The 27,323-nt window shown below is 35.7% G+C and overlaps 31 non-coding genes across 31 annotated transcripts; all 31 read right to left on the bottom strand.

The window, feature by feature from the left end:
- Positions 1 to 921: 921 nt before the first annotated feature.
- TRNAR-ACG (transfer RNA arginine (anticodon ACG)) lies at positions 922 to 994 on the bottom strand. Its single transcript has one exon. It is a non-coding gene; the product is annotated as a tRNA-Arg (tRNA).
- A 506-nt stretch (positions 995 to 1,500) lies between these two features.
- On the bottom strand, positions 1,501 to 1,573 carry TRNAR-ACG (transfer RNA arginine (anticodon ACG)). The gene has a single exon. It is a non-coding gene; the product is annotated as a tRNA-Arg (tRNA).
- Positions 1,574 to 2,000: 427 nt separating this feature from the next.
- Positions 2,001 to 2,072, bottom strand: TRNAH-GUG (transfer RNA histidin (anticodon GUG)). Its single transcript has one exon. It is a non-coding gene; the product is annotated as a tRNA-His (tRNA).
- Positions 2,073 to 2,578: 506 nt separating this feature from the next.
- TRNAH-GUG (transfer RNA histidin (anticodon GUG)) lies at positions 2,579 to 2,650 on the bottom strand. Its single transcript has one exon. It is a non-coding gene; the product is annotated as a tRNA-His (tRNA).
- A 1,085-nt stretch (positions 2,651 to 3,735) lies between these two features.
- Positions 3,736 to 3,807, bottom strand: TRNAH-GUG (transfer RNA histidin (anticodon GUG)). Its single transcript has one exon. It is a non-coding gene; the product is annotated as a tRNA-His (tRNA).
- Positions 3,808 to 4,377: 570 nt separating this feature from the next.
- On the bottom strand, positions 4,378 to 4,450 carry TRNAR-ACG (transfer RNA arginine (anticodon ACG)). The gene has a single exon. It is a non-coding gene; the product is annotated as a tRNA-Arg (tRNA).
- A 427-nt stretch (positions 4,451 to 4,877) lies between these two features.
- TRNAH-GUG (transfer RNA histidin (anticodon GUG)) lies at positions 4,878 to 4,949 on the bottom strand. Its single transcript has one exon. It is a non-coding gene; the product is annotated as a tRNA-His (tRNA).
- A 1,148-nt stretch (positions 4,950 to 6,097) lies between these two features.
- Positions 6,098 to 6,170, bottom strand: TRNAR-ACG (transfer RNA arginine (anticodon ACG)). Its single transcript has one exon. It is a non-coding gene; the product is annotated as a tRNA-Arg (tRNA).
- A 2,156-nt stretch (positions 6,171 to 8,326) lies between these two features.
- Positions 8,327 to 8,398, bottom strand: TRNAH-GUG (transfer RNA histidin (anticodon GUG)). Its single transcript has one exon. It is a non-coding gene; the product is annotated as a tRNA-His (tRNA).
- A 570-nt stretch (positions 8,399 to 8,968) lies between these two features.
- TRNAR-ACG (transfer RNA arginine (anticodon ACG)) lies at positions 8,969 to 9,041 on the bottom strand. The gene has a single exon. It is a non-coding gene; the product is annotated as a tRNA-Arg (tRNA).
- Positions 9,042 to 9,468: 427 nt separating this feature from the next.
- On the bottom strand, positions 9,469 to 9,540 carry TRNAH-GUG (transfer RNA histidin (anticodon GUG)). The gene has a single exon. It is a non-coding gene; the product is annotated as a tRNA-His (tRNA).
- Positions 9,541 to 10,126: 586 nt separating this feature from the next.
- TRNAH-AUG (transfer RNA histidin (anticodon AUG)) lies at positions 10,127 to 10,199 on the bottom strand. Its single transcript has one exon. It is a non-coding gene; the product is annotated as a tRNA-His (tRNA).
- Positions 10,200 to 10,705: 506 nt separating this feature from the next.
- On the bottom strand, positions 10,706 to 10,778 carry TRNAH-AUG (transfer RNA histidin (anticodon AUG)). The gene has a single exon. It is a non-coding gene; the product is annotated as a tRNA-His (tRNA).
- Positions 10,779 to 11,283: 505 nt separating this feature from the next.
- On the bottom strand, positions 11,284 to 11,356 carry TRNAR-ACG (transfer RNA arginine (anticodon ACG)). Its single transcript has one exon. It is a non-coding gene; the product is annotated as a tRNA-Arg (tRNA).
- A 505-nt stretch (positions 11,357 to 11,861) lies between these two features.
- On the bottom strand, positions 11,862 to 11,934 carry TRNAC-ACA (transfer RNA cysteine (anticodon ACA)). Its single transcript has one exon. It is a non-coding gene; the product is annotated as a tRNA-Cys (tRNA).
- A 1,084-nt stretch (positions 11,935 to 13,018) lies between these two features.
- Positions 13,019 to 13,091, bottom strand: TRNAR-ACG (transfer RNA arginine (anticodon ACG)). Its single transcript has one exon. It is a non-coding gene; the product is annotated as a tRNA-Arg (tRNA).
- Positions 13,092 to 14,671: 1,580 nt separating this feature from the next.
- Positions 14,672 to 14,743, bottom strand: TRNAH-GUG (transfer RNA histidin (anticodon GUG)). The gene has a single exon. It is a non-coding gene; the product is annotated as a tRNA-His (tRNA).
- Positions 14,744 to 15,313: 570 nt separating this feature from the next.
- TRNAR-ACG (transfer RNA arginine (anticodon ACG)) lies at positions 15,314 to 15,386 on the bottom strand. The gene has a single exon. It is a non-coding gene; the product is annotated as a tRNA-Arg (tRNA).
- Positions 15,387 to 15,813: 427 nt separating this feature from the next.
- Positions 15,814 to 15,885, bottom strand: TRNAH-GUG (transfer RNA histidin (anticodon GUG)). The gene has a single exon. It is a non-coding gene; the product is annotated as a tRNA-His (tRNA).
- A 1,148-nt stretch (positions 15,886 to 17,033) lies between these two features.
- On the bottom strand, positions 17,034 to 17,106 carry TRNAR-ACG (transfer RNA arginine (anticodon ACG)). Its single transcript has one exon. It is a non-coding gene; the product is annotated as a tRNA-Arg (tRNA).
- A 2,156-nt stretch (positions 17,107 to 19,262) lies between these two features.
- On the bottom strand, positions 19,263 to 19,334 carry TRNAH-GUG (transfer RNA histidin (anticodon GUG)). Its single transcript has one exon. It is a non-coding gene; the product is annotated as a tRNA-His (tRNA).
- Positions 19,335 to 19,904: 570 nt separating this feature from the next.
- Positions 19,905 to 19,977, bottom strand: TRNAR-ACG (transfer RNA arginine (anticodon ACG)). Its single transcript has one exon. It is a non-coding gene; the product is annotated as a tRNA-Arg (tRNA).
- A 427-nt stretch (positions 19,978 to 20,404) lies between these two features.
- Positions 20,405 to 20,476, bottom strand: TRNAH-GUG (transfer RNA histidin (anticodon GUG)). Its single transcript has one exon. It is a non-coding gene; the product is annotated as a tRNA-His (tRNA).
- Positions 20,477 to 21,062: 586 nt separating this feature from the next.
- On the bottom strand, positions 21,063 to 21,135 carry TRNAH-AUG (transfer RNA histidin (anticodon AUG)). Its single transcript has one exon. It is a non-coding gene; the product is annotated as a tRNA-His (tRNA).
- A 426-nt stretch (positions 21,136 to 21,561) lies between these two features.
- On the bottom strand, positions 21,562 to 21,633 carry TRNAH-GUG (transfer RNA histidin (anticodon GUG)). The gene has a single exon. It is a non-coding gene; the product is annotated as a tRNA-His (tRNA).
- A 586-nt stretch (positions 21,634 to 22,219) lies between these two features.
- On the bottom strand, positions 22,220 to 22,292 carry TRNAH-AUG (transfer RNA histidin (anticodon AUG)). Its single transcript has one exon. It is a non-coding gene; the product is annotated as a tRNA-His (tRNA).
- A 505-nt stretch (positions 22,293 to 22,797) lies between these two features.
- TRNAR-ACG (transfer RNA arginine (anticodon ACG)) lies at positions 22,798 to 22,870 on the bottom strand. The gene has a single exon. It is a non-coding gene; the product is annotated as a tRNA-Arg (tRNA).
- Positions 22,871 to 23,375: 505 nt separating this feature from the next.
- Positions 23,376 to 23,448, bottom strand: TRNAC-ACA (transfer RNA cysteine (anticodon ACA)). The gene has a single exon. It is a non-coding gene; the product is annotated as a tRNA-Cys (tRNA).
- Positions 23,449 to 24,532: 1,084 nt separating this feature from the next.
- TRNAR-ACG (transfer RNA arginine (anticodon ACG)) lies at positions 24,533 to 24,605 on the bottom strand. Its single transcript has one exon. It is a non-coding gene; the product is annotated as a tRNA-Arg (tRNA).
- Positions 24,606 to 26,185: 1,580 nt separating this feature from the next.
- Positions 26,186 to 26,257, bottom strand: TRNAH-GUG (transfer RNA histidin (anticodon GUG)). Its single transcript has one exon. It is a non-coding gene; the product is annotated as a tRNA-His (tRNA).
- Positions 26,258 to 26,827: 570 nt separating this feature from the next.
- On the bottom strand, positions 26,828 to 26,900 carry TRNAR-ACG (transfer RNA arginine (anticodon ACG)). The gene has a single exon. It is a non-coding gene; the product is annotated as a tRNA-Arg (tRNA).
- Positions 26,901 to 27,323: the final 423 nt, after the last annotated feature.

Genomic DNA, 27,323 nt, shown 5'->3' with positions numbered 1-27,323 from the left:
ATAATCCTTGTGACTGCGATAAGATCTTTAAAAAATGTGATGAACTTACTCAGACAGAGCCCAAACATTCTTCTTTCCTGAATTCCAGAATTTATGTCAAATTCCCAGTCCTTTAGTACAATTATTCACAATTAAATTATTCAAAGCATGTTAAGATAGCTTTATAATAAGCATTAAACACAAATAGTGCAAGCACCTTCAAAGAATCTGCTTACTTTCTGAAATTTTCTTAAGATTCAGTATTGTGAAAAAATGGATGATTGTGAAACAAAATCAAAATGCTGTGACCCATTTTCGAACCAGTGTTGCTGCGGCCACAACGCAGAGTACTAACCACTATACGATGATGGCAATTTAAGAGAGCCAGGTAGGAGTCGAACCTACAATCTACAGATCCATAGTCAGACACGTTATGCAGGTGCCCTGTAGTAATTGAAGTGTCTTTCCTGTTTTTGAGCCTGTTTTAAAGTTTTATGGTTATTGAAGTATATACAGAATCACATTTTGGAAATTGACTGTACACTATCTGCAGGGATTGATTCCCAAAAACGTTTTAGGTACAATAATCCTTGTGACTGCTAAAAGATCTTTCAAAAATGTAATGAACTTACTCAGACAGAGCACAAACATTCTTCTTTCCTGAATTCCAGAATTTATGTCAAATTCACAGTCCTTTAGTAAAATAATTCACAATTAAATTATTCAAAGCATGTTAAGATAGCTTTATAATAAGCATTAAACACAAATAGTGCAAGCACCTTCAAAGAATCTGCTTACTTTCTGAAATTTTCTTAAGATTCAGTATTGTGTAAAAATGGATGATTGAGAAACAAAATCAAAATGCCGTGACCTGTTTTCGAACTGGGGTTGCTGCGGCAACAACGCAGAGTACTAACCACTATGCGATCAAGGCAATATAAGCGAGCCAGGTAGGAGTCGAACCTACAATCTTCTGATCCGTAGTCAGACACGTTATCCATTGCGCCACTGGCCCACGTGTTTTGTAGTAATTGAAGTGTCTTTCCTGTTTTTGAGCCTATTTTCAGATTTTTATGGTTATTGAAGTATATACAGAATTACATTTTGGAAATTGACTGTAGACTATCTGCAGGGATTGTTTCCCAAAAACGTTTTAGGTAAAATAATAATTGTGACTGCTAAAAGATATTTCAAAAATGTGATGAACTTACTCAGACAGAGCCCAAACATTCTTCTTTCCTGAATTCCAGAATTTATGTCAAATTCCCAGCCCTTTAGTACAATAATTCACAATTAAATTATTCAAAGCATGTTAAGATAGCTTTATAATAAGCATTAAACACAAATAGTGCAAGCACCTTCAAAGAATCTGCTTACTTTCTGAAATTTTCTTAAGATTCAGTATTGTGAAAAAATGGATGATTGTGAAACAAAATCAAAATGCCGTGACCTGTTTTCGAACCGTGGTTGCTGCGGCCACAACGCAGAGTACTAACCACTGTGCGATCAAGTCAATATAAGCGAGCCAGGTAGGAGTCGAACCTACAATCTTCTGATCCGTAGTCAGACGCGTTATCCATTGCGCCACTGGCCCACGTGTATTGTAGTAATTGAAGTGTCTTTCCTGTTTTTGAGCCTATTTTCAGAGTTTTATGGTTATTGAAGTATATACAGAATCACATTTTGGAAATTGACTGTAGACTATCTGCAGGGATTGTTTCCCAAAAACGTTTTAGGTAAAATAATAATTGTGACTGCTAAAAGATATTTCAAAAATGTGATGAACTTACTCAGAAGGAAGCCCAAACATTCTTCTTTCCTGAATTCTAGAATTTATGTCAAATTCCCAGTACTTTAGTACAATAATTCACAATTAAATTATTCAAAGCATGTTAAGATAGCTTTATAATAAGCATTAAACACAAATAGTGCAAGCACCTTCAAAGAATCTGCTTACTTTCTGAAATTTTCTGAAGATTCAGTATTGTGAAAAAATGGATGATTGAGAAACAAAATCAAAATGCCGTGACCCGGATTCGAACCGGGGTTGCTGCGGCCACAACGCAGAGTACTAACCACTATACAATCACGGCAATTTAAGCGAGCCAGGTAGGAGTCGAACCTACAATCTACAGATCCATAGTCAGACACGTTATCCATTGCCCACTGTCCCGGGTGTCTTGTAGTAATTGAAGTGTCTTTCCTGTTTTTGAGCCTGTTTTCAGAATTTTATGGTTATTGAAGTATATACAGAATCACATTTTGGAAATTGACTGTACACTATCTGCAGGGATTGATTCCCAAAAACGTTTTAGGTACAATAATCCTTGTGACTGCTAAAAGATCTTTCAAAAATGTAATGAACTTACTCAGACAGAGCCCAAACATTCTTCTTTCCTGAATTCCAGAATGTATGTCAAATTCCCAGTCCTTTAGTAAAATAATTCACAATTAAATTATTCAAAGCATGTTAAGATAGCTTTATAATAAGCATTAAACACAAATAGTGCAAGCACCTTCAAAGAATCTGCTTACTTTCTGAAATTTTCTTAAGATTCAGTATTGTGAAAAAATGGATGATTGAGAAACAAAATCAAAATGCCATGACCCGGATTCGAACCGGGGTTGCTGCGGCCACAACGCAGAGTACTAACCACTATACGATCATGGCAATTTAAGCGAGCCAGGTAGGAGTCGAACCTACAATCTACAGATGCATAGTCAGACGTGTTATCCATTGCCCACTGTCCCGGGTGTCTTGTAGTAATTGAAGTGTCTTTCCTGTTTTTGAGCCTGTTTTCAGAATTTTATGGTTATTGAAGTATATACAGAATCACATTTTGGAAATTGACTGTACACTATCTGCAGGGATTGTTTCCCAAAAACGTTTTAGGTAAAATAATCCTTGTGACTGCTAAAAGATCTTTAAAAAATGTGATGAACTTACTCAGACAGAGCCCAAACATTCTTCTTTCCTGAATTCCAGAATATATGTCAAATTCCCAGTCCTTTAGTACAATAATTCACAATTAAATTATTCAAAGCATGTTAAGATAGCTTTATAATAAGCATTAAACACAAATAGTGCAAGCACCTTCAAAGAATCTGCTTACTTTCTGAAATTTTCTTAAGATTCAGTATTGTGAAAAAATGGATGATTGTGAAACAAAATCAAAATGCTGTGACCGGTTTTCAAAATGGGGTTGCTGCAGCCACAACACAGAGTACTAACTACTATACAATCACGGCAATTTATGCGAGCCAGGTAGGAGTCGAACCTACAATCTTCTGATCCGTATTCAGATGCGTTATCCATTGCGCCACTGGCCCAAGTGTTTTGTAGTAAATGAAGTGTCTTTCCTGTTTTTGAGCCTTTTTTCAGAGTTTTATGGTTATTGAAGTATATACAGAATCACATTTTGGAAATTGACTGTACACTATCTGCAGGGATTGTTTCCCAAAAACGTTTTAGGTAAAATAATCCTTGTGACTGCAAAAAGATCTTTAAAAAATGTGATGAACTTACTCTGACAGAGCCCAAACATTCTTCTTTCCTGAATTCTAGAATTTATGTCAAATTCCAAGTACTTTAGTACAATAATTCACAATTAAATTATTCAAAGCATGTTAAGATAGCTTTATAATAAGCATTAAACACAAATAGTGCAAGCACCTTCAAAGAATCTGCTTACTTTCTGAAATTTTCTTAAGATTCAGTATTGTGAAAAAATGGATGATTGAGAAACAAAATCAAAATGCCGTGACCCGGATTCGAACCGGGGTTGCTGCAGCCACAACGCAGAGTACTAACCACTATACGATCACGGCAATTTAAGCGAGCCAGGTAGGAGTCGAACCTACAAACTTATGATCCATAGTCAGACACGTTATCCAGGTGCCCTGTAGTAATTGAAGTGTCTTTCCTGTTTTTGAGCCTGTTTTAAAGTTTTATGGTTATTGAAGTATATACAGAATCACATTTTGGAAATTGACTTTACACTATCTGCAGGGATTGATTCCCAAAAACGTTTTAGGTACAATAATCCTTGTGGCTGCTAAAAGATCTTTCAAAAATGTAATGAACTTACTCAGACAGAGCACAAACATTCTTCTTTCTTGAATTCCAGAATTTATGTCAAATTCACAGTCCTTTAGTAAAATAATTCACAATTAAATTATTCAAAGCATGTTAAGATAGCTTTATAATAAGCATTAAACACAAATAGTGCAAGCACCTTCAAAGAATCTGCTTACTTTCTGAAATTTTCTTAAGATTCAGTATTGTGTAAAAATGGATGATTGAGAAACAAAATCAAAATGCCATGACCTGTTTTCGAACCGGGGTTGCTGCGGCCACAACGCAGAGTACTAACCACTATGCGATCAAGGCAATATAAGCGAGCCAGGTAGGAGTCGAACCTACAATCTTCTGATCCGTAGTCAGACGCGTTATCCATTGCGCCACAGGCCCACGTGTTTTGTAGTAATTGAAGTGTCTTTCCTGTTTTTGAGCCTATTTTCAGAGTTTTATGGTTATTGAAGTATATACAGAATCACATTTTGGAAATTGACTGTAGACTATCTGCAGGGATTGTTTCCCAAAAACGTTTTAGGTAAAATAATAATTGTGACTGCTAAAAGATATTTAAAAAATGTGATGAACTTACTCAGAAGGAAGCCCAAACATTCTTCTTTCCTGAATTCTAGAATTTATGTCAAATTCCCAGTACTTTAGTACAATAATTCACAATTAAATTATTCAAAGCATGTTAAGATAGCTTTATAATAAGCATTAAACACAAATAGTGCAAGCACCTTCAAAGAATCTGCTTACTTTCTGAAATTTTCTTAAGATTCAGTATTGTGAAAAAATGGATGATTGAGATACAAAATCAAAATGCCGTGACCCGGATTCGAACCGGGGTTGCTGCGGCCACAACGCAGAGTACTAACCACTATACGATCACAGCAATTTAAGCGAGCCAGGTAGGAATCTAACCTACAATCTACAGATCCATAGTCAGACACGTTATCCATTGCCCACTGTCCCGGGTGTCTTGTAGTAATTGAAGTGTCTTTCCTGTTTTTGAGCCTGTTTTCAGAATTTTATGGTTATTGAAGTATATACAGAATCACATTTTGGTAATTGACTGTACACTATCTGCAGGGATTGTTTCCCAAAAACGTTTTAGGTAAAATAATCCTTGTGACTGCGATAAGATCTTTAAAAAATGTGATGAACTTACTCAGACAGAGCCCAAACATTCTTCTTTCCTGAATTCCAGAATTTATGTCAAATTCCCAGTCCTTTAGTACAATTATTCACAATTAAATTATTCAAAGCATGTTAAGATAGCTTTATAATAAGCATTAAACACAAATAGTGCAAGCACCTTCAAAGAATCTGCTTACTTTCTGAAATTTTCTTAAGATTCAGTATTGTGAAAAAATGGATGATTGTGAAACAAAATCAAAATGCTGTGACCCATTTTCGAACCAGTGTTGCTGCGGCCACAACGCAGAGTACTAACCACTATACGATGATGGCAATTTAAGCGAGCCAGGTAGGAGTCGAACCTACAATCTACAGATCCATAGTCAGACACGTTATCCAGGTGCCCTGTAGTAATTGAAGTGTCTTTCCTGTTTTTGAGCCTGTTTTAAAGTTTTATGGTTATTGAAGTATATACAGAATCACATTTTGGAAATTGACTGTACACTATCTGCAGGGATTGATTCCCAAAAACGTTTTAGGTACAATAATCCTTGTGACTGCTAAAAGATCTTTCAAAAATGTAATGAACTTACTCAGACAGAGCACAAACATTCTTCTTTCCTGAATTCCAGAATTTATGTCAAATTCCCAGTCCTTTAGTAAAATAATTCACAATTAAATTATTCAAAGCATGTTAAGATAGCTTTATAATAAGCATTAAACACAAATAGTGCAAGCACCTTCAAAGAATCTGCTTACTTTCTGAAATTTTCTTAAGATTCAGTATTGTGTAAAAATGGATGATTGAGAAACAAAATCAAAATGCCGTGACCTGTTTTCGAACTGGGGTTGCTGCGGCAACAACGCAGAGTACTAACCACTATGCGATCAAGGCAATATAAGCGAGCCAGGTAGGAGTCGAACCTACAATCTTCTGATCCGTAGTCAGACGCGTTATCCATTGCACCACTGGCCCATTGTAGTAATTGAAGTGTCTTTCCTGTTTTTGAGCCTATTTTCAGAGTTTTATGGTTATTGAAGTATATACAGAATCACATTTTGGAAATTGACTGTAGACTATCTGCAGGGATTGTTTCCCAAAAACGTTTTAGGTAAAATAATAATTGTGACTGCTAAAAGATATTTCAAAAATGTGATGAACTTACTCAGAAGGAAGCCCAAACATTCTTCTTTCCTGAATTCTAGAATTTATGTCAAATTCCCAGTACTTTAGTACAATAATTCACAATTAAATTATTCAAAGCATGTTAAGATAGCTTTATAATAAGCATTAAACACAAATAGTGCAAGCACCTTCAAAGAATCTGCTTACTTTCTGAAATTTTCTGAAGATTCAGTATTGTGAAAAAATGGATGATTGAGAAACAAAATCAAAATGTTGTGACCCGGATTCGAACCGGGGTTGCTGCGGCCACAACGCAGAGTACTAACCACTATACGATCACGGCAATTTAAGCGAGCCAGGTAGGAGTCGAACCTACAATCTACAGATCCATAGTCAGACACGTTATCCATTGCCCACTGTCCCGGGTGTCTTGTAGTAATTGAAGTGTCTTTCCTGTTTTTGAGCCTGTTTTCAGAATTTTATGGTTATTGAAGTATATACAGAATCACATTTTGGAAATTGACTGTACACTTTCTGCAGGGATTGATTCCCAAAAACGTTTTAGGTACAATAATCCTTGTGACTGCTAAAAGATCTTTCAAAAATGTAATGAACTTACTCAGACAGAGCACAAACATTCTTCTTTCCTGAATTCCAGAATTTATGTCAAATTCCCAGTCCTTTAGTAAAATAATTCACAATTAAATTATTCAAAGCATGTTAAGATAGCTTTATAATAAGCATTAAACACAAATAGTGCAAGCACCTTCAAAGAATCTGCTTACTTTCTGAAATTTTCTTAAGATTCAGTATTGTGAAAAAATGGATGATTGAGAAACAAAATCAAAATGCCATGACCCGGATTCGAACTGGGGTTGCTGCGGCCACAACGCAGAGTACTAACCACTATACGATCATGGCAATTTAAGCGAGCCAGGTAGGAGTCGAACCTACAATCTACAGATCCATAGTCAGACACGTTATCCGTTGCCCACTGTCCCGGGTGTCTTGTAGTAATTGAAGTGTCTTTCCTGTTTTTGAGCCTGTTTTCAGAATTTTATGGTTATAGAAGTATATACAGAATCACATTTTGGAAATTGACTGTACACTATCTGCAGGGATTGTTTCCCAAAAACGTTTTAGGTAAAATACTCCTTGTGACTGCTAAAAGATCTTTAAAAAATGTGATGAACTTACTCAGACAGAGCCCAAACATTCTTCTTTCCTGAATTCCAGAATATATGTCAAATTCCCAGTCCTTTAGTACAATAATTCACAATTAAATTATTCAAAGCATGTTAAGATAGCTTTATAATAAGCATTAAACACAAATAGTGCAAGCACCTTCAAAGAATCTGCTTACTTTCTGAAATTTTCTTAAGATTCAGTATTGTGAAAAAATGGATGATTGTGAAACAAAATCAAAATGCTGTGACCGGTTTTCAAAATGGGGTTGCTGCAGCCACAACACAGAGTACTAACTACTATACAATCACGGCAATTTAAGCGAGCCAGGTAGGAGTCGAACCTACAATCTTCTGATCCGTATTCAGATGCGTTATCCATTGCGCCACTGGCCCAAGTGTTTTGTAGTAAATGAAGTGTCTTTCCTGTTTTTGAGCCTTTTTTCAGAGTTTTATGGTTATTGAAGTATATACAGAATCACATTTTGGAAATTGACTGTACACTATCTGCAGGGATTGTTTCCCAAAAACGTTTTAGGTAAAATAATCCTTGTGACTGCAAAAAGATCTTTAAAAAATGTGATGAACTTACTCTGACAGAGCCCAAACATTCTTCTTTCCTGAATTCTAGAATTTATGCCAAATTCCAAGTACTTTAGTACAATAATTCACAATTAAATTATTCAAAGCATGTTAAGATAGCTTTATAATAAGCATTAAACACAAATAGTGCAAGCACCTTCAAAGAATCTGCTTACTTTCTGAAATTTTCTTAAGATTCAGTATTGTGAAAAAATGGATGATTGAGAAACAAAATCAAAATGCCGTGACCCGGATTCGAACCGGGGTTGCTGCGGCCACAACGCAGAGTACTAACCACTATACGATCACGGCAATTTAAGCGAGCCAGGTAGGAGTCGAACCTACAAACTTATGATCCATAGTCAGACACGTTATCCAGGTGCCCTGTAGTAATTGAAGAGTCTTTCTTGTTTTTGAGCCTGTTTTAAAGTTTTATGGTTATTGAAGTATATACAGAATCACATTTTGGAAATTGACTGTACACTATTTGCAGGGATTGATTCTCAAAAACGTTTTAGGTACAATAATCCTTGTGACTGCTAAAAGATCTTTCAAAAATGTAATGAACTTACTCAGACAGAGCACAAACATTCTTCTTTCCTGAATTCCAGAATTTATGTCAAATTCACAGTCCTTTAGTAAAATAATTCACAATTAAATTATTCAAAGCATGTTAAGATAGCTTTATAATAAGCATTAAACACAAATAGTGCAAGCACCTTCAAAGAATCTGCTTACTTTCTGAAATTTTCTTAAGATTCAGTATTGTGTAAAAATGGATGATTGAGAAACAAAATCAAAATGCCGTGACCTGTTTTCGAACCGGGGTTGCTGCGGCCACAATGCAGAGTACTAACCACTATGCGATCAAAGCAATATAAGCGAGCCAGGTAGGAGTCGAACCTACAATCTTCTGATCCGTAGTCAGACGCGTTATCCATTGCGCCACTGGCCCACGTGTTTTGCAGTAATTGAAGTGTCTTTCCTGTTTTTGAGCCTATTTTCAGAGTTTTATGGTTATTGAAGTATATACAGAATCACATTTTGGAAATTGACTGTAGACTATCTGCAGGGATTGTTTCCCAAAAACGTTTTAGGTAAAATAATAATTGTGACTGCTAAAAGATATTTCAAAAATGTGATGAACTTACTCAGAAGGAAGCCCAAACATTCTTCTTTCCTGAATTCTAGAATTTATGTCAAATTCCCAGTACTTTAGTACAATAATTCACAATTAAATTATTCAAAGCATGTTAAGATAGCTTTATAATAAGCATTAAACACAAATAGTGCAAGCACCTTCAAAGAATCTGCTTACTTTCTGAAATTTTCTTAAGATTCAGTATTGTGAAAAAATGGATGATTGAGAAACAAAATCAAAATGCCGTGACCCGGATTCGAACCGGGGTTGCTGCGGCCACAACGCAGAGTACTAACCACTATACGATCACGGCAATTTAAGCGAGCCAGGTAGGAGTCGAACCTACAATCTACAGATCCATAGTCAGACACGTTATCCATTGCCCACTGTCCCGGGTGTCTTGTAGTAATTGAAGTGTCTTTCCTGTTTTTGAGCCTGTTTTCAGAATTTTATGGTTATTGAAGTATATACAGAATCACATTTTGGTAATTGACTGTACACTATCTGCAGGGATTGTTTCCCAAAAACGTTTTAGGTAAAATAATCCTTGTGACTGCTAAAAGATCTTTAAAAAATGTGATGAACTTACTCAGACAGAGCCCAAACATTCTTCTTTCCTGAATTCCAGAATTTATGTCAAATTCCCAGTCCTTTAGTACAATAATTCACAATTAAATTATTCAAAGCATGTTAAGATAGCTTTATAATAAGCATTAAACACAAATAGTGCAAGCACCTTCAAAGAATCTGCTTACTTTCTGAAATTTTCTTAAGATTCAGTATTGTGAAAAAATGGATGATTGTGAATCAAAATCAAAATGCCGTTACCCGGATTCGAACCAGTGTTGCTGCGGCCACAACGCAGAGTACTAACCACTATACGATCACGGCAATATAAGCGAGCCAGGTAGGAGTCGAACCTACAAACTTATGATCCATAGTCAGACACGTTATCCATTGCGCCACTGGCCCAGGTGCCCTGTAGTAATTGAAGTGTCTTTCCTGTTTTTGAGCCAGTTTTGGAGTTTTATGGTTATTGAAGTATATACAGAATCACATTTTGGAAATTGACTGTAGACTATCTGCAGGGATTGTTTCCCAAAAACGTTTTAGGTAAAATAATAATTGTGACTGCTAAAAGATATTTCAAAAATGTGATGAACTTACTCAGAAGGAAGCCCAAACATTCTTCTTTCCTGAATTCTAGAATTTATGTCAAATTCCCAGTACTTTAGTACAATAATTCACAATTAAATTATTCAAAGCATGTTAAGATAGCTTTATAATAAGCATTAAACACAAATAGTGCAAGCACCTTCAAAGAATCTGCTTACTTTCTGAAATTTTCTTAAGATTCAGTATTGTGAAAAAATGGATGATTGTGAATCAAAATCAAAATGCCGTTACCCGGATTCGAACCAGTGTTGCTGCGGCCACAACGCAGAGTACTAACCACTATACGATCACGGCAATATAAGCGAGCCAGGTAGGAGTCGAACCTACAAACTTATGATCCATAGTCAGACACGTTATCCATTGCGCCACTGGCCCAGGTGCCCTGTAGTAATTGAAGTGTCTTTCCTGTTTTTGAGCCAGTTTTGGAGTTTTATGGTTATTGAAGTATATACAGAATCACATTTTGGAAATTGACTGTACACTATCTGCAGGGATTGTTTCCCAAAAACGTTTTAGGTAAAATAATCCTTGTGACTGCTAAAAGATCTTTAAAAAATGTGATGAACTTACTCAGACAGAGCCCAAACATTCTTCTTTCCTGAATTCCAGAATTTATGTCAAATTCCCAGTCCTTTAGTACAATAATTCACAATTAAATTATTCAAAGCATGTTAAGATAGCTTTATAATAAGCATTAAACACAAATAGTGCAAGCACCTTCAAAGAATCTGCTTACTTTCTGAAATTTTCTTAAGATTCAGTATTGTGAAAAAATGGATGATTGTGAAACAAAATCAAAATGCTGTGACCCGTTTTCGAAATGGGGTTGCTGCAGCCACAACGCAGAATACTAACTACTATACAATCACGGCAATTTAAGCAAGCCAGGTAGGAGTCGAACCTACAATTTTCTGATTCGTAGTCAGACGCGTTATCCATTGCGCCACTGGCCCATGTGTTTTGTAGTAATTGAAGTCTTTCCTGTTTTTGAGCCTATTTTCAGAGTTTTATGGTTATTAAAGTATATACAGAATCACATTTTGGAAATTAACTGTACACTATCTGCAGGGATTGCTTCCCAAAAACGTTTTAGGTAAAATAATCCTTGTGACTGCTAAAAGATCTTTAAAAAATGTGATGAACTTACTCAGACAGAGCCAAAACATTCTTCTTTCCTGAATTCCAGAATTTATGTCAAATTCCCAGTCCTTTAGTACAATAATTCACAATTAAATTATTCAAAGCATGTTAAGATAGCTTTATAATAAGCATTAAACACAAATAGTGCAAGCACCTTCAAAGAATCTGCTTACTTTCTGAAATTTTCTTAAGATTCAGTATTGTGAAAAAATGGATGATTGAGAAACAAAATCAAAATGCCGTGACCTGTTTTCGAACTGGGGTTTGCTGCGGCAACAACGCAGAGTACTAACCACTATGCGATCAAGGCAATATAAGCGAGCCAGGTAGGAGTCGAACCTACAATCTTCTGATCTGTAGTCAGACACGTTATCCATTGCGCCACTGGCCCACATGTTTTGTAGTAATTGAAGTGTCTTTCCTGTTTTTGAGCCTATTTTCAGAGTTTTATGGTTATTGAAGTATATACAGAATTACATTTTGGAAATTGACTGTAGACTATCTGCAGGGATTGTTTCCCAAAAACGTTTTAGGTAAAATAATAATTGTGACTGCTAAAAGATATTTCAAAAATGTGATGAACTTACTCAGACAGAGCCCAAACATTCTTCTTTCCTGAATTCCAGAATTTATGTCAAATTCCCAGTCCTTTAGTACAATAATTCACAATTAAATTATTCAAAGCATGTTAAGATAGCTTTATAATAAGCATTAAACACAAATAGTGCAAGCACCTTCAAAGAATCTGCTTACTTTCTGAAATTTTCTTAAGATTCAGTATTGTGAAAAAATGGATGATTGTGAAACAAAATCAAAATGCTGTGACCCGTTTTCGAACCGGGGGTGCTGCGGCCACAACGCAGAGTACTAACCACTATATGATCATGTCAATTTAAGCGAGCCAGGTAGGAGTCGAACCTACAAACTTATGATCCATAGTCAGACACGTTATCCATTGCGCCACTGTCCCAGGTGCCATGTAGTAATTGAAGTGTCTTTCCTGTTTTTGAGCCAGTTTTGGAGTTTTATGGTTATTGAAGTATATACAGAATCACATTTTGGAAATTGACTGTACACTATCTGCAGGGATTGTTTCCCAAAAACGTTTTAGGTAAAATAATCCTTGTGACTGCTAAAAGATCTTTAAAAAATGTGATGAACTTACTCAGACAGAGCCCAAACATTCTTCTTTCCTGAATTCCATAATTTATGTCATATTCCCAGTCCTTTAGTACAATAATTCACAATTAAATTATTCAAAGCATGTTAAGATAGCTTTATAATAAGCATTAAACACAAATAGTGCAAGCACCTTCAAAGAATCTGCTTACTTTCTGAAATTTTCTTAAGATTCAGTATTGTGAAAAAATGGATGATTGTGAAACAAAATCAAAATGCTGTGACCCGTTTTCGAAATGGGGTTGCTGCAGCCACAACGCAGAGTACTAACTACTATACAATCACAGCAATTTAAGCGAGCCAGGTAGGAGTTGAACCTACAATCTCCTGATCCGTAGTCAGACGCGTTATCCATTGCGCCACTGGCCCACGTGTTTTGTAGTAATTGAAGTCTTTCCTGTTTTTGAGCCTATTTTCAGAGTTTTATGGTTATTGAAGTATATACAGAATCACATTTTGGAAATTAACTGTACACTATCTGCAGGGATTGCTTCCCAAAAACGTTTTAGGTAAAATAATCCTTGTGACTGCTAAAAGATCTTTAAAAAATGTGATGAACTTACTCAGACAGAGCCCAAACATTCTTCTTTCCTGAATTCCAGAATTTATGTCAAATTCCCAGTCCTTTAGTACAATAATTCACAATTAAATTATTCAAAGCATGTTAAGATAGCTTTATAATAAGCATTAAACACAAATAGTGCAAGCACCTTCAAAGAATCTGCTTACTTTCTGAAATTTTCTTAAGATTCAGTATTGTGAAAAAATGGATGATTGTGAAACAAAATCAAAATGCTGTGACCCGTTTTCGAAATGGGGTTGCTGCAGCCACAACGCAGAGTACTAACTACTATACAATCACGGCAATTTAAGCAAGCCAGGTAGGAGTCGACCCTACAATCTTCTGATCTATAGTCAGACGCGTTATCCATTGCCCAATGTCGCAGGTGTCTTGTAGCAATTGAAGAGTCTTTCCTGTTTTTGAGCCTGTTTTAAAGTTTTATGGTTATTGAAGTATATACATAATCACATTTTGGAAATTGACTGTACACTATCTGCAGGGATTGCTTCCCAAAAACGTTTTAGGTAAAATAATCCTTGTGACTGCTAAAAGATCTTTAAAAAATGTGATGAACTTACTCAGACAGAGCCCAAACATTCTTCTTTCCTGAATTCCAGAATTTATGTCATATTCCCAGTCCTTTAGTACAATAATTCACAATTAAATTATTCAAAGCATGTTAAGATAGCTTTATAATAAGCATTAAACACAAATAGTGCAAGCACCTTCAAAGAATCTGCTTACTTTCTGAAATTTTCTTAAGATTCAGTATTGTGAAAAAATGGATGATTGTGAAACAAAATCAAAATGCTGTGATCCGTTTTCGAAATGGGGTTGCTGCAGCCACAACGCAGAGTACTAACTACTATACAATCACAGCAATTTAAGCGAGCCAGGTAGGAGTCGAACCTACAATCTTCTGATTCGTAGTCAGACGCTTTATCAATTGCGCCACTGGCCCTCGTGTTTTGTAGTAATTGAAGTGTCTTTCCTGTTTTTGAGCCTTTTTTCAGAGTTTTATGGTTATTGAAGTATATACAGAATCACATTTTGGAAATTGACTGTACACTATCTGCAGGGATTGTTTCCCAAAAACGTTTTAGGTAAAATAATCCTTGTGACTGCTAAAAGATCTTTAAAATATGTGATGAACTTACTCTGACAGAGCCCAAACATTCTTCTTTCCTGAATTCTAGAATTTATGTCAAATTCCAAGTACTTTAGGACAATAATTCACAATTAAATTATTCAAAGCATGTTAAGATAGCTTTATAATAAGCATTAAACACAAATAGTGCAAGCACCTTCAAAGAATCTGCTTACTTTCTGAAATTTTCTTAAGATTCAGTATTGTGAAAAAATGGATGATTGAGAAACAAAATCAAAATGCCGTGACCCGGATTCGAACCGGGGTTGCTGCGGCCACAACGCAGAGTACTAACCACTATACGATCACAGCAATTTAAGCGAGCCAGGTAGGAGTCGAACCTACAAACTTATGATCCATAGTCAGACACGTTATCCAGGTGCCCTGTAGTAATTGAAGTGTCTTTCCTGTTTTTGAGCCTGTTTTAAAGTTTTATGGTTATTGAAGTATATACAGAATCACATTTTGGAAATTGACTTTACACTATCTGCAGGGATTGATTCCCAAAAACGTTTTAGGTACAATAATCCTTGTGGCTGCTAAAAGATCTTTCAAAAATGTAATGAACTTACTCAGACAGAGCACAAACATTCTTCTTTCTTGAATTCCAGAATTTATGTCAAATTCACAGTCCTTTAGTAAAATAATTCACAATTAAATTATTCAAAGCATGTTAAGATAGCTTTATAATAAGCATTAAACACAAATAGTGCAAGCACCTTCAAAGAATCTGCTTACTTTCTGAAATTTTCTTAAGATTCAGTATTGTGTAAAAATGGATGATTGAGAAACAAAATCAAAATGCCATGACCTGTTTTCGAACCGGGGTTGCTGCGGCCACAACGCAGAGTACTAACCACTATGCGATCAAGGCAATATAAGCGAGCCAGGTAGGAGTCGAACCTACAATCTTCTGATCCGTAGTCAGACGCGTTATCCATTGCGCCACAGGCCCACGTGTTTTGTAGTAATTGAAGTGTCTTTCCTGTTTTTGAGCCTATTTTCAGAGTTTTATGGTTATTGAAGTATATACAGAATCACATTTTGGAAATTGACTGTAGACTATCTGCAGGGATTGTTTCCCAAAAACGTTTTAGGTAAAATAATAATTGTGACTGCTAAAAGATATTTCAAAAATGTGATGAACTTACTCAGAAGGAAGCCCAAACATTCTTCTTTCCTGAATTCTAGAATTTATGTCAAATTCCCAGTACTTTAGTACAATAATTCACAATTAAATTATTCAAAGCATGTTAAGATAGCTTTATAATAAGCATTAAACACAAATAGTGCAAGCACCTTCAAAGAATCTGCTTACTTTCTGAAATTTTCTTAAGATTCAGTATTGTGAAAAAATGGATGATTGAGATACAAAATCAAAATGCCGTGACCCGGATTCGAACCGGGGTTGCTGCGGCCACAACGCAGAGTACTAACCACTATACGATCACAGCAATTTAAGCGAGCCAGGTAGGAATCTAACCTACAATCTACAGATCCATAGTCAGACACGTTATCCATTGCCCACTGTCCCGGGTGTCTTGTAGTAATTGAAGTGTCTTTCCTGTTTTTGAGCCTGTTTTCAGAATTTTATGGTTATTGAAGTATATACAGAATCACATTTTGGTAATTGACTGTACACTATCTGCAGGGATTGTTTCCCAAAAACGTTTTAGGTAAAATAATCCTTGTGACTGCGATAAGATCTTTAAAAAATGTGATGAACTTACTCAGACAGAGCCCAAACATTCTTCTTTCCTGAATTCCAGAATTTATGTCAAATTCCCAGTCCTTTAGTACAATTATTCACAATTAAATTATTCAAAGCATGTTAAGATAGCTTTATAATAAGCATTAAACACAAATAGTGCAAGCACCTTCAAAGAATCTGCTTACTTTCTGAAATTTTCTTAAGATTCAGTATTGTGAAAAAATGGATGATTGTGAAACAAAATCAAAATGCTGTGACCCATTTTCGAACCAGTGTTGCTGCGGCCACAACGCAGAGTACTAACCACTATACGATGATGGCAATTTAAGCGAGCCAGGTAGGAGTCGAACCTACAATCTACAGATCCATAGTCAGACACGTTATCCAGGTGCCCTGTAGTAATTGAAGTGTCTTTCCTGTTTTTGAGCCTGTTTTAAAGTTTTATGGTTATTGAAGTATATACAGAATCACATTTTGGAAATTGACTGTACACTATCTGCAGGGATTGATTCCCAAAAACGTTTTAGGTACAATAATCCTTGTGACTGCTAAAAGATCTTTCAAAAATGTAATGAACTTACTCAGACAGAGCACAAACATTCTTCTTTCCTGAATTCCAGAATTTATGTCAAATTCCCAGTCCTTTAGTAAAATAATTCACAATTAAATTATTCAAAGCATGTTAAGATAGCTTTATAATAAGCATTAAACACAAATAGTGCAAGCACCTTCAAAGAATCTGCTTACTTTCTGAAATTTTCTTAAGATTCAGTATTGTGTAAAAATGGATGATTGAGAAACAAAATCAAAATGCCGTGACCTGTTTTCGAACTGGGGTTGCTGCGGCAACAACGCAGAGTACTAACCACTATGCGATCAAGGCAATATAAGCGAGCCAGGTAGGAGTCGAACCTACAATCTTCTGATCCGTAGTCAGACGCGTTATCCATTGCACCACTGGCCCATTGTAGTAATTGAAGTGTCTTTCCTGTTTTTGAGCCTATTTTCAGAGTTTTATGGTTATTGAAGTATATACAGAATCACATTTTGGAAATTGACTGTAGACTATCTGCAGGGATTGTTTCCCAAAAACGTTTTAGGTAAAATAATAATTGTGACTGCTAAAAGATATTTCAAAAATGTGATGAACTTACTCAGAAGGAAGCCCAAACATTCTTCTTTCCTGAATTCTAGAATTTATGTCAAATTCCCAGTACTTTAGTACAATAATTCACAATTAAATTATTCAAAGCATGTTAAGATAGCTTTATAATAAGCATTAAACACAAATAGTGCAAGCACCTTCAAAGAATCTGCTTACTTTCTGAAATTTTCTGAAGATTCAGTATTGTGAAAAAATGGATGATTGAGAAACAAAATCAAAATGTTGTGACCCGGATTCGAACCGGGGTTGCTGCGGCCACAACGCAGAGTACTAACCACTATACGATCACGGCAATTTAAGCGAGCCAGGTAGGAGTCGAACCTACAATCTACAGATCCATAGTCAGACACGTTATCCATTGCCCACTGTCCCGGGTGTCTTGTAGTAATTGAAGTGTCTTTCCTGTTTTTGAGCCTGTTTTCAGAATTTTATGGTTATTGAAGTATATACAGAATCACATTTTGGAAATTGACTGTACACTATCTGCAGGGATTGATTCCCAAAAACGTTTTAGGTACAATAATCCTTGTGACTGCTAAAAGATCTTTCAAAAATGTAATGAACTTACTCAGACAGAGCACAAACATTCTTCTTTCCTGAATTCCAGAATTTATGTCAAATTCCCAGTCCTTTAGTAAAATAATTCACAATTAAATTATTCAAAGCATGTTAAGATAGCTTTATAATAAGCATTAAACACAAATAGTGCAAGCACCTTCAAAGAATCTGCTTACTTTCTGAAATTTTCTTAAGATTCAGTATTGTGAAAAAATGGATGATTGAGAAACAAAATCAAAATGCCATGACCCGGATTCGAACTGGGGTTGCTGCGGCCACAACGCAGAGTACTAACCACTATACGATCATGGCAATTTAAGCGAGCCAGGTAGGAGTCGAACCTACAATCTACAGATCCATAGTCAGACACGTTATCCGTTGCCCACTGTCCCGGGTGTCTTGTAGTAATTGAAGTGTCTTTCCTGTTTTTGAGCCTGTTTTCAGAATTTTATGGTTATAGAAGTATATACAGAATCACATTTTGGAAATTGACTGTACACTATCTGCAGGGATTGTTTCCCAAAAACGTTTTAGGTAAAATAATCCTTGTGACTGCTAAAAGATCTTTAAAAAATTTGATGAACTTACTCAGACAGAGCCCAAACATTCTTCTTTCCTGAATTCCAGAATATATGTCAAATTCCCAGTCCTTTAGTACAATAATTCACAATTAAATTATTCAAAGCATGTTAAGATAGCTTTATAATAAGCATTAAACACAAATAGTGCAAGCACCTTCAAAGAATCTGCTTACTTTCTGAAATTTTCTTAAGATTCAGTATTGTGAAAAAATGGATGATTGTGAAACAAAATCAAAATGCTGTGACCGGTTTTCAAAATGGGGTTGCTGCAGCCACAACACAGAGTACTAACTACTATACAATCACGGCAATTTAAGCGAGCCAGGTAGGAGTCGAACCTACAATCTTCTGATCCGTATTCAGATGCGTTATCCATTGCGCCACTGGCCCAAGTGTTTTGTAGTAAATGAAGTGTCTTTCCTGTTTTTGAGCCTTTTTTCAGAGTTTTATGGTTATTGAAGTATATACAGAATCACATTTTGGAAATTGACTGTACACTATCTGCAGGGATTGTTTCCCAAAAACGTTTTAGGTAAAATAATCCTTGTGACTGCAAAAAGATCTTTAAAAAATGTGATGAACTTACTCTGACAGAGCCCAAACATTCTTCTTTCCTGAATTCTAGAATTTATGCCAAATTCCAAGTACTTTAGTACAATAATTCACAATTAAATTATTCAAAGCATGTTAAGATAGCTTTATAATAAGCATTAAACACAAATAGTGCAAGCACCTTCAAAGAATCTGCTTACTTTCTGAAATTTTCTTAAGATTCAGTATTGTGAAAAAATGGATGATTGAGAAACAAAATCAAAATGCCGTGACCCGGATTCGAACCGGGGTTGCTGCGGCCACAACGCAGAGTACTAACCACTATACGATCACGGCAATTTAAGCGAGCCAGGTAGGAGTCGAACCTACAAACTTATGATCCATAGTCAGACACGTTATCCAGGTGCCCTGTAGTAATTGAAGAGTCTTTCTTGTTTTTGAGCCTGTTTTAAAGTTTTATGGTTATTGAAGTATATACAGAATCACATTTTGGAAATTGACTGTACACTATTTGCAGGGATTGATTCCCAAAAACGTTTTAGGTACAATAATCCTTGTGACTGCTAAAAGATCTTTCAAAAATGTAATGAACTTACTCAGACAGAGCACAAACATTCTTCTTTCCTGAATTCCAGAATTTATGTCAAATTCACAGTCCTTTAGTAAAATAATTCACAATTAAATTATTCAAAGCATGTTAAGATAGCTTTATAATAAGCATTAAACACAAATAGTGCAAGCACCTTCAAAGAATCTGCTTACTTTCTGAAATTTTCTTAAGATTCAGTATTGTGTAAAAATGGATGATTGAGAAACAAAATCAAAATGCCGTGACCTGTTTTCGAACCGGGGTTGCTGCGGCCACAATGCAGAGTACTAACCACTATGCGATCAAAGCAATATAAGCGAGCCAGGTAGGAGTCGAACCTACAATCTTCTGATCCGTAGTCAGACGCGTTATCCATTGCGCCACTGGCCCACGTGTTTTGCAGTAATTGAAGTGTCTTTCCTGTTTTTGAGCCTATTTTCAGAGTTTTATGGTTATTGAAGTATATACAGAATCACATTTTGGAAATTGACTGTAGACTATCTGCAGGGATTGTTTCCCAAAAACGTTTTAGGTAAAATAATAATTGTGACTGCTAAAAGATATTTCAAAAATGTGATGAACTTACTCAGAAGGAAGCCCAAACATTCTTCTTTCCTGAATTCTAGAATTTATGTCAAATTCCCAGTACTTTAGTACAATAATTCACAATTAAATTATTCAAAGCATGTTAAGATAGCTTTATAATAAGCATTAAACACAAATAGTGCAAGCACCTTCAAAGAATCTGCTTACTTTCTGAAATTTTCTTAAGATTCAGTATTGTGAAAAAATGGATGATTGAGAAACAAAATCAAAATGCCGTGACCCGGATTCGAACCGGGGTTGCTGCGGCCACAACGCAGAGTACTAACCACTATACGATCACGGCAATTTAAGCGAGCCAGGTAGGAGTCGAACCTACAATCTACAGATCCATAGTCAGACACGTTATCCATTGCCCACTGTCCCGGGTGTCTTGTAGTAATTGAAGTGTCTTTCCTGTTTTTGAGCCTGTTTTCAGAATTTTATGGTTATTGAAGTATATACAGAATCACATTTTGGTAATTGACTGTACACTATCTGCAGGGATTGTTTCCCAAAAACGTTTTAGGTAAAATAATCCTTGTGACTGCTAAAAGATCTTTAAAAAATGTGATGAACTTACTCAGACAGAGCCCAAACATTCTTCTTTCCTGAATTCCAGAATTTATGTCAAATTCCCAGTCCTTTAGTACAATAATTCACAATTAAATTATTCAAAGCATGTTAAGATAGCTTTATAATAAGCATTAAACACAAATAGTGCAAGCACCTTCAAAGAATCTGCTTACTTTCTGAAATTTTCTTAAGATTCAGTATTGTGAAAAAATGGATGATTGTGAATCAAAATCAAAATGCCGTTACCCGGATTCGAACCAGTGTTGCTGCGGCCACAACGCAGAGTACTAACCACTATACGATCACGGCAATATAAGCGAGCCAGGTAGGAGTCGAACCTACAAACTTATGATCCATAGTCAGACACGTTATCCATTGCGCCACTGGCCCAGGTGCCCTGTAGTAATTGAAGTGTCTTTCCTGTTTTTGAGCCAGTTTTGGAGTTTTATGGTTATTGAAGTATATACAGAATCACATTTTGGAAATTGACTGTAGACTATCTGCAGGGATTGTTTCCCAAAAACGTTTTAGGTAAAATAATAATTGTGACTGCTAAAAGATATTTCAAAAATGTGATGAACTTACTCAGAAGGAAGCCCAAACATTCTTCTTTCCTGAATTCTAGAATTTATGTCAAATTCCCAGTACTTTAGTACAATAATTCACAATTAAATTATTCAAAGCATGTTAAGATAGCTTTATAATAAGCATTAAACACAAATAGTGCAAGCACCTTCAAAGAATCTGCTTACTTTCTGAAATTTTCTTAAGATTCAGTATTGTGAAAAAATGGATGATTGAGAAACAAAATCAAAATGCCGTGACCCGGATTCGAACCGGGGTTGCTGCGGCCACAACGCAGAGTACTAACCACTATACGATCACGGCAATTTAAGCGAGCCAGGTAGGAGTCGAACCTACAATCTACAGATCCATAGTCAGACACGTTATCCATTGCCCACTGTCCCGGGTGTTTTGTAGTAATTGAAGTGTCTTTCCTGTTTTTGAGCCTGTTTTCAGAATTTTATGGTTATTGAAGTATATACAGAATCACATTTTGGTAATTGACTGTACACTATCTGCAGGGATTGTTTCCCAAAAACGTTTTAGGTAAAATAATCCTTGTGACTGCTAAAAGATCTTTAAAAAATGTGATGAACTTACTCAGACAGAGCCCAAACATTCTTCTTTCCTGAATTCCAGAATTTATGTCAAATTCCCAGTCCTTTAGTACAATAATTCACAATTAAATTATTCAAAGCATGTTAAGATAGCTTTATAATAAGCATTAAACACAAATAGTGCAAGCACCTTCAAAGAATCTGCTTACTTTCTGAAATTTTCTTAAGATTCAGTATTGTGAAAAAATGGATGATTGTGAATCAAAATCAAAATGCCGTTACCCGGATTCGAACCAGTGTTGCTGCGGCCACAACGCAGAGTACTAACCACTATACGATCACGGCAATATAAGCGAGCCAGGTAGGAGTCGAACCTACAAACTTATGATCCATAGTCAGACACGTTATCCATTGCGCCACTGGCCCAGGTGCCCTGTAGTAATTGAAGTGTCTTTCCTGTTTTTGAGCCAGTTTTGGAGTTTTATGGTTATTGAAGTATATACAGAATCACATTTTGGAAATTGACTGTACACTATCTGCAGGGATTGTTTCCCAAAAACGTTTTAGGTAAAATAATCCTTGTGACTGCTAAAAGATCTTTAAAAAATGTGATGAACTTACTCAGACAGAGCCCAAACATTCTTCTTTCCTGAATTCCAGAATTTATGTCAAATTCCCAGTCCTTTAGTACAATAATTCACAATTAAATTATTCAAAGCATGTTAAGATAGCTTTATAATAAGCATTAAACACAAATAGTGCAAGCACCTTCAAAGAATCTGCTTACTTTCTGAAATTTTCTTAAGATTCAGTATTGTGAAAAAATGGATGATTGTGAAACAAAATCAAAATGCTGTGACCCGTTTTCGAAATGGGGTTGCTGCAGCCACAACGCAGAATACTAACTACTATACAATCACGGCAATTTAAGCAAGCCAGGTAGGAGTCGAACCTACAATTTTCTGATTCGTAGTCAGACGCGTTATCCATTGCGCCACTGGCCCATGTGTTTTGTAGTAATTGAAGTCTTTCCTGTTTTTGAGCCTATTTTCAGAGTTTTATGGTTATTAAAGTATATACAGAATCACATTTTGGAAATTAACTGTACACTATCTGCAGGGATTGCTTCCCAAAAACGTTTTAGGTAAAATAATCCTTGTGACTGCTAAAAGATCTTTAAAAAATGTGATGAACTTACTCAGACAGAGCCCAAACATTCTTCTTTCCTGAATTCCAGAATTTATGTCAAATTCCCAGTCCTTTAGTACAATAATTCACAATTAAATTATTCAAAGCATGTTAAGATAGCTTTATAATAAGCATTAAACACAAATAGTGCAAGCACCTTCAAAGAATCTGCTTACTTTCTGAAATTTTCTTAAGATTCAGTATTGTGAAAAAATGGATGATTGAGAAACAAAATCAAAATGCCGTGACCTGTTTTCGAACTGGGGTTTGCTGCGGCAACAACGCAGAGTACTAACCACTATGCGATCAAGGCAATATAAGCGAGCCAGGTAGGAGTCGAACCTACAATCTTCTGATCTGTAGTCAGACACGTTATCCATTGCGCCACTGGCCCACGTGTTTTGTAGTAATTGAAGTGTCTTTCCTGTTTTTGAGCCTATTTTCAGAGTTTTATGGTTATTGAAGTATATACAGAATTACATTTTGGAAATTGACTGTAGACTATCTGCAGGGATTGTTTCCCAAAAACGTTTTAGGTAAAATAATAATTGTGACTGCTAAAAGATATTTCAAAAATGTGATGAACTTACTCAGACAGAGCCCAAACATTCTTCTTTCCTGAATTCCAGAATTTATGTCAAATTCCCAGTCCTTTAGTACAATAATTCACAATTAAATTATTCAAAGCATGTTAAGATAGCTTTATAATAAGCATTAAACACAAATAGTGCAAGCACCTTCAAAGAATCTGCTTACTTTCTGAAATTTTCTTAAGATTCAGTATTGTGAAAAAATGGATGATTGTGAAACAAAATCAAAATGCTGTGACCCGTTTTCGAACCGGGGGTGCTGCGGCCACAACGCAGAGTACTAACCACTATATGATCATGTCAATTTAAGCGAGCCAGGTAGGAGTCGAACCTACAAACTTATGATCCATAGTCAGACACGTTATCCATTGCGCCACTGTCCCAGGTGCCATGTAGTAATTGAAGTGTCTTTCCTGTTTTTGAGCCAGTTTTGGAGTTTTATGGTTATTGAAGTATATACAGAATCACATTTTGGAAATTGACTGTACACTATCTGCAGGGATTGTTTCCCAAAAACGTTTTAGGTAAAATAATCCTTGTGACTGCTAAAAGATCTTTAAAAAATGTGATGAACTTACTCAGACAGAGCCCAAACATTCTTCTTTCCTGAATTCCATAATTTATGTCATATTCCCAGTCCTTTAGTACAATAATTCACAATTAAATTATTCAAAGCATGTTAAGATAGCTTTATAATAAGCATTAAACACAAATAGTGCAAGCACCTTCAAAGAATCTGCTTACTTTCTGAAATTTTCTTAAGATTCAGTATTGTGAAAAAATGGATGATTGTGAAACAAAATCAAAATGCTGTGACCCGTTTTCGAAATGGGGTTGCTGCAGCCACAACGCAGAGTACTAACTACTATACAATCACAGCAATTTAAGCGAGCCAGGTAGGAGTTGAACCTACAATCTCCTGATCCGTAGTCAGACGCGTTATCCATTGCGCCACTGGCCCACGTGTTTTGTAGTAATTGAAGTCTTTCCTGTTTTTGAGCCTATTTTCAGAGTTTTATGGTTATTGAAGTATATACAGAATCACATTTTAGAAATTAACTGTACACTATCTGCAGGGATTGCTTCCCAAAAACGTTTTAGGTAAAATAATCCTTGTGACTGCTAAAAGATCTTTAAAAAATGTGATGAACTTACTCAGACAGAGCCCAAACATTCTTCTTTCCTGAATTCCAGAATTTATGTCAAATTCCCAGTCCTTTAGTACAATAATTCACAATTAAATTATTCAAAGCATGTTAAGATAGCTTTATAATAAGCATTAAACACAAATAGTGCAAGCACCTTCAAAGAATCTGCTTACTTTCTGAAATTTTCTTAAGATTCAGTATTGTGAAAAAATGGATGATTGTGAAACAAAATCAAAATGCTGTGACCCGTTTTCGAAATGGGGTTGCTGCAGCCACAACGCAGAGTACTAACTACTATACAATCACGGCAATTTAAGCAAGCCAGGTAGGAGTCGACCCTACAATCTTCTGATCTATAGTCAGACGCGTTATCCATTGCCCAATGTCGCAGGTGTCTTGTAGCAATTGAAGAGTCTTTCCTGTTTTTGAGCCTGTTTTAAAGTTTTATGGTTATTGAAGTATATACATAATCACATTTTGGAAATTGACTGTACACTATCTGCAGGGATTGCTTCCCAAAAACGTTTTAGGTAAAATAATCCTTGTGACTGCTAAAAGATCTTTAAAAAATGTGATGAACTTACTCAGACAGAGCCCAAACATTCTTCTTTCCTGAATTCCAGAATTTATGTCATATTCCCAGTCCTTTAGTACAATAATTCACAATTAAATTATTCAAAGCATGTTAAGATAGCTTTATAATAAGCATTAAACACAAATAGTGCAAGCACCTTCAAAGAATCTGCTTACTTTCTGAAATTTTCTTAAGATTCAGTATTGTGAAAAAATGGATGATTGTGAAACAAAATCAAAATGCTGTGATCCGTTTTCGAAATGGGGTTGCTGCAGCCACAACGCAGAGTACTAACTACTATACAATCACAGCAATTTAAGCGAGCCAGGTAGGAGTCGAACCTACAATCTTCTGATTCGTAGTCAGACGCTTTATCAATTGCGCCACTGGCCCTCGTGTTTTGTAGTAATTGAAGTGTCTTTCCTGTTTTTGAGCCTTTTTTCAGAGTTTTATGGTTATTGAAGTATATACAGAATCACATTTTGGAAATTGACTGTACACTATCTGCAGGGATTGTTTCCCAAAAACGTTTTAGGTAAAATAATCCTTGTGACTGCTAAAAGATCTTTAAAATATGTGATGAACTTACTCTGACAGAGCCCAAACATTCTTCTTTCCTGAATTCTAGAATTTATGTCAAATTCCAAGTACTTTAGTACAATAATTCACAATTAAATTATTCAAAGCATGTTAAGATAGCTTTATAATAAGCATTAAACACAAATAGTGCAAGCACCTTCAAAGAATCTGCTTACTTTCTGAAATTTTCTTAAGATTCAGTATTGTGAAAAAATGGATGATTGAGAAACAAAATCAAAATGCCGTGACCCGGATTCGAACCGGGGTTGCTGCGGCCACAACGCAGAGTACTAACCACTATACGATCACAGCAATTTAAGCGAGCCAGGTAGGAGTCGAACCTACAAACTTATGATCCATAGTCAGACACGTTATCCAGGTGCCCTGTAGTAATTGAAGTGTCTTTCCTGTTTTTGAGCCTGTTTTAAAGTTTTATGGTTATTGAAGTATATACAGAATCACATTTTGGAAATTGACTTTACACTATCTGCAGGGATTGATTCCCAAAAACGTTTTAGGTACAATAATCCTTGTGGCTGCTAAAAGATCTTTCAAAAATGTAATGAACTTACTCAGACAGAGCACAAACATTCTTCTTTCTTGAATTCCAGAATTTATTTCAAATTCACAGTCCTTTAGTAAAATAATTCACAATTAAATTATTCAAAGCATGTTAAGATAGCTTTATAATAAGCATTAAACACAAATAGTGCAAGCACCTTCAAAGAATCTGCTTACTTTCTGAAATTTTCTTAAGATTCAGTATTGTGTAAAAATGGATGATTGAGAAACAAAATCAAAATGCCATGACCTGTTTTCGAACCGGGGTTGCTGCGGCCACAACGCAGAGTACTAACCACTATGCGATCAAGGCAATATAAGCGAGCCAGGTAGGAGTCGAACCTACAATCTTCTGATCCGTAGTCAGACGCGTTTTCCATTGTGCCACAGGCCCACGTGTTTTGTAGTAATTGAAGTGTCTTTCCTGTTTTTGAGCCTATTTTCAGAGTTTTATGGTTATTGAAGTATATACAGAATCACATTTTGGAAATTGACTGTAGACTATCTGCAGGGATTGTTTCCCAAAAACGTTTTAGGTAAAATAATAATTGTGACTGCTAAAAGATATTTCAAAAATGTGATGAACTTACTCAGAAGGAAGCCCAAACATTCTTCTTTCCTGAATTCTAGAATTTATGTCAAATTCCCAGTACTTTAGTACAATAATTCACAATTAAATTATTCAAAGCATGTTAAGATAGCTTTATAATAAGCATTAAACACAAATAGTGCAAGCACCTTCAAAGAATCTGCTTACTTTCTGAAATTTTCTTAAGATTCAGTATTGTGTAAAAATGGATGATTGAGAAACAAAATC

The sequence above is a fragment of the Taudactylus pleione genome, unplaced genomic scaffold, assembly GCF_031769625.1.
Source record: "Taudactylus pleione unplaced genomic scaffold, aTauple2 ptg000551l, whole genome shotgun sequence".
In the NCBI taxonomy this organism is placed as follows: domain Eukaryota; kingdom Metazoa; phylum Chordata; class Amphibia; order Anura; family Myobatrachidae; genus Taudactylus; species Taudactylus pleione.
The sequence above is the reverse complement of the archived record's forward strand: the minus strand, read 5'-3'. Positions and strand labels throughout refer to the sequence as shown.